Genomic DNA, 9,087 nt, shown 5'->3' with positions numbered 1-9,087 from the left:
GACGCCGCGAGTGAGGAGTCGGGGGTTGTTGGCTGATTGACCTCCAGTCGGTCCAGATATCCCGGCCTTTCTTCACGAAGCTTCCACCCCGCCCTAATGCTGGTACTTACCCCCAGGAAATGTTTTGTGAAACCACGAACACTCTGCAGTTTGCTTTAAAAAGAAGCTGGTGGAGTAAGCGAAGTTTCACCTCTGAGCTCTAAAATTCGGCAAGCTCACGTCAATTGTTCCCTTTCCCTTAAGTGCATATTTTCTTCTTGGGCCGGCGACCAGCGATATCCTCTCCCCTTCTCCGTCATCTCTGACCTCTGCTTATCACTTTTCCCCTTATTAAAACTAAGCCCTACCATTTCTGTTTCCACAGAATACATCTCTCAGGTAAGAGGCAGTAGGTGATGGCTTGACCTAGAGAGTAATTTGGGCGACGATTCTAAGGGGTCTCCCCTCAAACCTTATTGCCCAAAGCATTCGTGATAGCTCCACCTACACGTCAGTGAAAATACTGTTTATAAAGGTTATTGCATCTAAAGACTACATAGTAGAAAATAGTTTTGGTCAATATATATGTAAAATAAGTTCACATCTGTGAACAAGTGTGATGGTAGAGGACTAAATTCTCTTTAAATTCAATAACAGTCCACGTGGTTCTGGTGAGACTCCCTCCACCTTGGCACTCTCGTCTGACCAATCAGAATATCATATTTCCTTAGTTCCATTAATTGATTCAGAATTGACATATGACCCAGGCCAGACCAATCAGTGCCAATGACTTGAAACTGAACCATCTGGAAACAGTTTTATTTCCTAGGGGTGTGAATCTGAGAGGATGTGGAGAATGAAACCAAAACTCAGAAGAGACCAGAATCAAGCAGAAAGACAAAAAACCAAGACATGATTTTATGGAAGAAGCCTTGAATCCATGACATGATCTGGAAATTTCAGTTATATGAGCCAATAAATATCACTCTTTTGCTTATTCAGTTCTCTCTTTACTTTTGCAAGAATGATGTTCTTGAATGCTGTAGTCCTTCAACTAAATTAAAAATATATGAAGCTGAAAAATAAAATCTGAGTAAGATGAAGTCTTTAAAGTCAAGTATCTAAAGTCTCTTAAAAAGAAATACCATCTCTAAGTAGAGGACAGAGGGTCATGTTAACACTCAATGGAACCAAAAAACATCTAGATTCAGAAGAAAATCTACAGGAAAATTCCACAAATTATTAGAAACAGAAAGAAGGAAATTTTAAAAGATACTTAACGGCTATATCAGTCATTTTCCATATGTGGTTCTTATTTGAATCTTGATTCAAACAATTTAAACAGTATTGTAACATTTACAGGACATTTGGAAATTTGAACACTTGCTGAATATTTGATGGGTTCTAGAACAGGCAAAACTTTTAAGTGATATCACTGATGCTTGAGGACAGGATGGAGTAGAGATGCAGGGGAAAGACTGCAATGCAGCACAAAGGAACTTTTTGGATAATAGATGTATTTTATGTCTTGATTGAAGTGGTGGTATATACTTGTTAAAAGTCATTGTATTATACATTTAAAACTATGCCCTTTATTGTACGAAGATTATTGCCAGTAAAGTTGATATAAAAAGTACAAAAAAACCCAAAACACTAACAGAAATAATCAAGCTTGTTTCTTCAAGATGAGCTGTAAAAGCTATACATCCTTTTCCCCAAATACAACAGAGGAAATGGAATAAAAATCTATAGAGGATGTAGACAAAGATCTCCGAAGACAAGAGATATCTTTAAAGAGAGCAAACACAAGGCCTAAGCAAGGGGTAAAGGGTAATGCCTGTCTAGCAGGATACTAACATTGCTATGGACCAATGACTATTGCATATCTTCCATTTTTTTCTAAATAGGAATATTTACATGGTTATCATGTCCCTTCTCTACTGTTTATGATGTGAGAGAGGGGAGCAGATAATTGTCTCTTAGTTCATAGGTCACTGACGATAAAAAACCACTTCTAGAAAAGAAGTTTTCTGTCCTTTTAGTCACTCGAAGATAAGATTTTATAGGGTTTCCCTTCTCCATAGAAAAGTTTATACCTTAGCCAACTTGTAAATACATAATACTACATATTCATTGTGTCTTTCACACAGTTCATTTTTCAGTGAACTGTACTTTTTCCCCAGTTTTATTGAGAAATAATTGACATACATTACTGAATAAACAAGGTATACAGTATGATGGTTTGATTTGCATATATTGTGAAATGATTGCCACAGTAAGTTCAGCTAACATCCATCTTACATATAGCATAAAGCAGTGTTAGCTAAAGTCATCATGTACATTATATCCCTAGTACTTGTTTGTCTTATAACTGGAAATTTATAACTTTGATGACCTTTTTCCAGTCTCCCCTTACCCACCACTCTCCTGTAACCACAAATATTATCTCTTTTCCTATGAGTTTTGTGGGATATTTTTTTTGTTAGATTCCACATAAAAAGAGATCATACAGTATCGAATTTAATTTATTGCACTTAGTGTAGTGCCTTCAAGGTCTATACATGTTGTAAATGGTAGGATATCCTTGTTTTTTATGACTAAATATTTCATACATATATATATATATATATACATACATACGTGTCGTGTGTGTGTGTGTGTGTGTGTGTGTGTGTGTGTGTGTGTGTGTACCACAGTTCTTTATCCATTCATCCATTAATGGACTTTTAGTTTATTTCCATGTCTTGGCTATTGTAAATAATGCTTACTATGAACATGGGTGTGCAGATACCTTTTTGAGTTAATGTTGCCGGATCATATGGTAGTTCTATTTTAATTTTTTAAGACTTCCCCTTACTGTTTTTCATAATGGCTATACCAATTTACAATCTGCCCAACAGTGTGTAAGTGTTCCCTTTTCTCCACATTGTCTCCAGTATTTGTTATCTCTTGTCTTTTTGATGATGGGCATTTTAAAAGGTGCGAAGTGATATCTCATGTGGTTTTAATCTGCATTTTCCTAATGACTAGTGATATTCATCATCTTTTCATGTACCTGTTGGCCTTTTGTATATCCTCTTTTGAGAAGTGTCTATTCAGGTTTTTTGCACATTTTGGGGTTGTTTGTTTTTTTTGCTGTTGAGTTGTGCCAGTTCCTTATATGTTTTTGATATTAACCCTTTATCAGATATACATTTGAAAATATTTTTTCCTATTCTGTACATCATCTTTTCACTTTTTCAACAGTTTTTTTTTTTTTTTTGCTGTGCAGAAGCTTTTTAGTTTCATGTATCCTTACTTGTTACTTTTTATTTTGTTGCTTATGCTTTAGGTGTCATATCCAAAAAAATTATTACTAAGATCCACATAAGGAGCTTTGTTCCTAAGTTTTCTTCTGGGACTTTCATGGTTTTGGGTTTTACATTTAAGTCTTTAATCCATTAATTTTTGTGAGTGGTGTAAGATCTAGGTCTAGTTTTATTCTTTTATATGTGAATATACAATTATCACAGTACCATTTATTGAAGAGACTGTCTTTTCTCCATTGAGGAGTCTTAAGAAAAAAAAAAGATCAACTTCTAGATGAATGGAAGAAGATTCCTCCACACTGGGAGATTCTGGAGATTCAGCTGAATGCAGTGACTGGTTAGGAGCCTACTTGTATCTGTAGAAGTCTCTGAAAAAAAAAGATAAAAGGCTAGGTCTATGTATGATATTCATCACTCAGTCTTGTTATTCAAACACACTTAATGACACTTAAAATAAACCAGGAACTGTTCTCTACCACTCATCCAAAAAGATTTCTTCTCTGCAGCAAGTCATCAAAGCAACGCACTCTCTGCCCGTAATTTTGATTCCGTGAACTTATTTTCTTCATTTGGGATATGTATTCACATACTGGAAGGCAAATCAGATGTCCAACTTAATATGATTTCCCTCCTGAGCACTTAATCTTAGTACTCTTGGATAGATTTCAAGCAGAAAGTGCTGCTTTTGGCCACTGATTATATAAGACAATGCTTTCTACCTATCGTCTCACATCCAGAATTTTATGAATCCTGACATTTCCAAAGTCATCCAATGTCAGTGGTTCTGCTGAGTTATTACTCCTTCCTACACTTTATTTTTAAATTTTTATTTATTTTTGTTTCTGTCTTTTGACTGTTTAAAAAATAAACTTTTTATTTTAGAAGAGTTTTAGATTTACAGAGAAGTTGCAAAGATAGTACAGAAAGTTCCCATATAATCCACACCCAGTTTCCACTATTTTAACGTCTCATGTTAGTATGGTACATTTCTCACAACTAATAAACCAATGATGATTTATTGTTATATTAATATTGACTATATTTCTTGATAGGACTGACATAGTTCTAGAACATGTGGGTTGAGAGATATCATTGAGACTATTTTCAAAAAACAAAATCTGCCACAGTGAGATGTAAGCAGAAACCAATCTTATGTTTGTCCCTACTGTCCCTGTAAAACTGCTCTGAACCCATTCTTCCTTGGATCTTAAATAAAATGTCATTTCAATCCCATGTTGTATGGGATTTATCTTCTGCAGGGGGATTATACATTCCTGTCCCGTTGAATTCAAGTGTAGCCCTATGACTTAAAGAGAAGTGGTGTATCACTTTAGGGCAGAACCATTAACAGTCAACATGGGGGTCACCATGTTTTCCTTTCTCTCTGTTACAACTGACAAGCAATGTTCAGTAGTGGTTACTGCCTCAGTCTGGATCCCTGAATGAACCATATCCACAGTCAGACTGCAATTGATGTACTCTATAACACTGCTTTAGGATGTAAGGGGTACGTGGCATTGGGCCGCTCTAAAACACTAGGGGTTCTTATGGGCTTTAAGAAATCATTTCCACTATGCTATCTTTTCAATAATAAGTTTGGGAAGTATATAGTGTGACAAAAACATGACACTTATACACATGTATAGAATAAGTAGTTAGACACTGGGCAGCAAAACACCAGATTAGAAGGCTGGTTAGCTAGAGATCCCTAGTGTGCTTTAGCATAATATTTAGTAGAACTGTGCCCAGTGAGTAGAAGGTAGACCATTAGCCTAGTGAGACTATCAGAAATATATGGAGGCAGAGTGGTATGTTTTGGCCATAGTTATTTATTTTTGGCAAGATATTACAGGAAAGACGGGAGTTCAGATGAGAATCAGTAGGTTTTCTAGAAGATAAAAAGGTACTAAGGAATTCTAGAGATCAAGGTCCCTTCAGGGTTAGAAAAGAACACCCCATACCTTAAGTAATAGAAGATAAAATTGGAAAAATTTTAAATGACAAAGACATTAAAAGAGCTCTCAGTTAAAAAACAAACATATGAACACAAAAACTATCTTTTTGCAAGAGGAGGTTTTAACCTTGCTAACCTGTTATTTCAGATAGCCTGGAGCTAGCTACCATCAACTGAAAGAGGGGGGCAAGTGTTTGAGAAAGCAAAGAAATCATTCTAGAGCTTTATAAGTAGGAAAGAACTAGAATGTGGAATTTAGAATATGGAACCAAAAGCAAATACATCAGAAAGTTATTAAGTTTTTAAGAGAATTTTACAATTAAAGAAACCATGTGTTTAGATAAAAAAAGACTGAGCCTTAAACCAACCATCAAGCTCCCAAAGCTTCAGCCTAGCAGGAAGCTCAGGTAACTTATCTTTTTGGTTTTTATAGGTTGCTGGACTGTGAGGAGCCACATCTGAACGTGATGGAAAGGCCTGTGCACCACATGGAGATCTTAACTCGCTTTTCTTTCTGTAATAAAGGACTCCCCAAAATGTGTATTCATTGACCTCACAGCCCCATCCTGATAAGAACACTAGATACGTGATAGGAATAACTTCCATTAGTCTCAGTAAGTGTATTTCTCAATGCTATAAAATTTCAAATTTCGTATTTGTTAGATATATTTAGGAATTAAACGTACCCAGGCAATGTTTGAAAAATAGGAATTGTAACTTGGTTTCTTTTCCTCTAAATTTATCCTGAGCTGAGTAAATTGATGCTGCCATTTTTTTTTTGATGTTCTGTTCTCATAGCAACAGGCTTTGATGTTAGAGGGTTATTTTATCACATTATTTATTCCAAAAAAGAAGGTAGGCTGTGAAGCAGAAAGCTCTGATTTAATTGCAACAACTATTTTATGGAACTAGAAATGGAAGGATAAATAAAAAATAAGACTCAAAATAAGTTTATGTCCACATCTTTACAAATAGTCACCCAGGTGTAAAAAAGCTTTCCCTTCAGCAGTTTACATCAACGGTTATGTATTTTTTAAAATAATATTAAAAGGCATTCACAAATCTAAACAACTGTTGCCTGCAAATAAAAGGAAAATAAAGATCACAACCATTGTAAAGAAAACAGCACCAAAACATCTAAAAGAATAATTAGCATTGTTATACAAGGAAAGATTACTTAATATGTTTTGAAAATTTTTTGTCCTAAGAAACTTGAAACAGTTTCACTAGCATACTTCATTACCCTAAAAACTGAAAGGACTATCTTCAGACAAATGATTATCATAATTTAGTGCAGTTGCAACAGACTTCATTAAGGCAGCTTTCTATAAAGCAGCTTTACAGACTCAGGCCTAGGGCCTGCTAGGTTATGTAAATCAGTGAAATGGCCTGGTGTGAGACAATGGGGTGGGTGAGTACCTGCCCTGTCTGCCGCAGTCTGGATGGGCTGGATTAGGCCAGAGCAACGAAGAAGCCAATAGTTCCGTTAAACCAACAAAATTTGCTCACACTCCGTGTTGGTCAAGGGTCAGCTGGAGACACCGATTGTTCATTACTAGAGCAGCTGCGCTCTAAAACATTATTGGTTACTATTGCAGAAGAGAAAGTGTAGCTTCTTTTGCTTAGTTCAAGCAATATTTTTTTCCCTAATCTGATAGACATTGCAAAGTATGCTAGCCATTAGGAAGGACTGTTCTCAAATACTCTACAGTTCTTTCTTTTTTGTATATACGGTACAGTTGCACTTAGCTGACCACTTGCAGTTAGACGTGACCATGTGACTTGCCTGGTCAATAAACTGTGAGTGGAACTAATGTGCAGAACCTTAAGAGCTAATCAAGTACTTTGCCACACAGTTCTTTCCCCTCAATACCAATAAGATATATTGTCAATTAAGACAGTAAGATTCAAAACATTTAAATTACTGAATCATAATGTTTATATTGTCTCATAAAGAAGCTAAAAAATATTATCTACAAGGAATGCTATAGTCTGATTTTGTTCCCTAATGCCTGTTACTGGTTCTCTTTGTCAGTGAGGCTGGGAAAAATCATCCCTATATCATCACATTTCTGGCCTATTCCCACTCCCTTCACAACCATGCTCAGGATTAGTTGGAGGAGAAAGGAGGGCAGAAGTGCAGATAAAGAATTATCTTCAGCTGTGTTATAAGCCAATAAACACTTAACACCCTTGCTTACCTGTCTCCTTCATTTCTCCCTATTTTCAGTACGATTCACTGAAGAAGAATTGGTTCCCTATTTGAACCAGAAGTAATGGCTAGTGATTATTCACTGACTTAGGAACAGAATCAGAAGAAATAGAATTATTTTTATTTTACTAGGACACATAAAAATGTATAGAGGTAAATATAATTAAGTATTTGTGTTGATCATTAAATGACATATTAGAGTATATTTCATTATACTGATGATTGAAATCCAAATACCATGCCTTAAAGTTTCAGCTTTTTAAGTCTGAATGAGGTTCTGAAATCCTTCTTTCATGTACAACACCCACTAGACATATCCAACATTGTCTTTAACATAATTTGCTCAATATTTGTAAAACAATCAATAAAATATAAAATAACTTTTTCCTTTAATCATGTTCAGAATACATGCAGATACTTTAGAGATCATGTAGAACAGTGGACCCCTGGGAATCCTGAAACATTTTCAGGAGTCTGTGAAGTCTGTGAACTATTTCACAATACCAGTAAATCATTTTGTGCCTTTTTTCACTGTACTTGACATTTGCATTGATGACAAAAAAGTGATGGTGTCTATGGTAGCCATAATTCTAAAATGACCCCAGTTTTCACTTCCTGATGGGCACACCTTGTAAAACCTTCTAACCTTGAGTGTGGAAAGAAACCTGTAAATAAGATGGGATATCACTCCTATGCTCAGTTTACTAATCAGCTGACTTTGAGTTAATAGAGGATATTATCCATTGGGCCTGATCTAATCAGGTAAACACCCTTAAAAGGAATGGGCCTTTCCTGTTACAAGATGTGAAACACAAGAGAGATTTGATGTGTGAGAAAAATCTCCATTGTTGGCTTTGAAGAAGGAAGTGAGGATTTCAACGTCTTCTAGCTGTTGAAACCGACTCCAACTGACAGCCAGCGAAGAAATGGGGACCTCAGTATTACAACTGCAAGGAATTGAATTTTGCCTCAACTATGTGAGCTTGAGCTTGGATAACTCAGCCAGGCCAACATCTTTAATTTTTTCAATGTTTGGCTGTCTTTGTTATGTAATAAGTCTCATTTTATGTTTTGGTCATTTTACAGATATGGTTGTGTGTTCACATAAAGACTGCGATGAAAAATTGGTGGTTCAGTTTTTCTGATACTTAATAATAACTAAAAATAATGGGTGGAAAATTAACCAACAGGAGAAGAGGAACATTGAGGAAATAAATTAACATTGTATTTAACTCCCATTCTTTATCAACCTCTTTAAAAAGAGATTTTCAAAATTAAAAATTCTCATTGCAACCTAGGAATTCCCCATTTTACAGATGTGCAATCCGATGCTGAGAGGTTTGTTAACACGTGCAGGTGCAGAGAGAGTATTAGAACCCAGCCCTCCTAAATCTAGGTCACGCTGCTGCGCTTGACTAGATGCAGCTCTTCTAATTATGCGTTTTAAGAAATCAGTAGAGAGAATAAAGGCAGGTTTTGCGACCTGACACAAACTCACCCTAAACCCTTTCAATCGATGATCTCGGCGAGCAGCTAAGGATCTCCGAGGTGGTCGACGGTCCCCGAGAGCTTTGCGTGCGCGTGCCCGAGAGGGTAGCGACCGTTGCGCGTCGGCGGCGGCGGCGCCTACGTAG

General features: G+C 36.2%; 1 long non-coding RNA gene across 1 annotated transcript; it reads right to left on the bottom strand.

Annotated features, from left to right (window-relative positions):
• Positions 1–813: 813 nt before the first annotated feature.
• LOC140849985 (uncharacterized) lies at positions 814–9,043 on the bottom strand. The gene is made up of 2 exons (XR_012132576.1): positions 8,952–9,043; positions 814–3,655 (listed from the first exon to the last, which is right to left on the bottom strand). It is a non-coding gene; the product is annotated as an uncharacterized lncRNA (long non-coding RNA).
• Positions 9,044–9,087: the final 44 nt, after the last annotated feature.

The sequence above is a fragment of the Manis javanica genome, chromosome 6, assembly GCF_040802235.1.
Source record: "Manis javanica isolate MJ-LG chromosome 6, MJ_LKY, whole genome shotgun sequence".
In the NCBI taxonomy this organism is placed as follows: Eukaryota; Metazoa; Chordata; class Mammalia; order Pholidota; family Manidae; genus Manis; species Manis javanica.
Note: the sequence above shows the minus strand (reverse complement) of the source record. Positions and strands in the feature narration are given on the sequence as shown.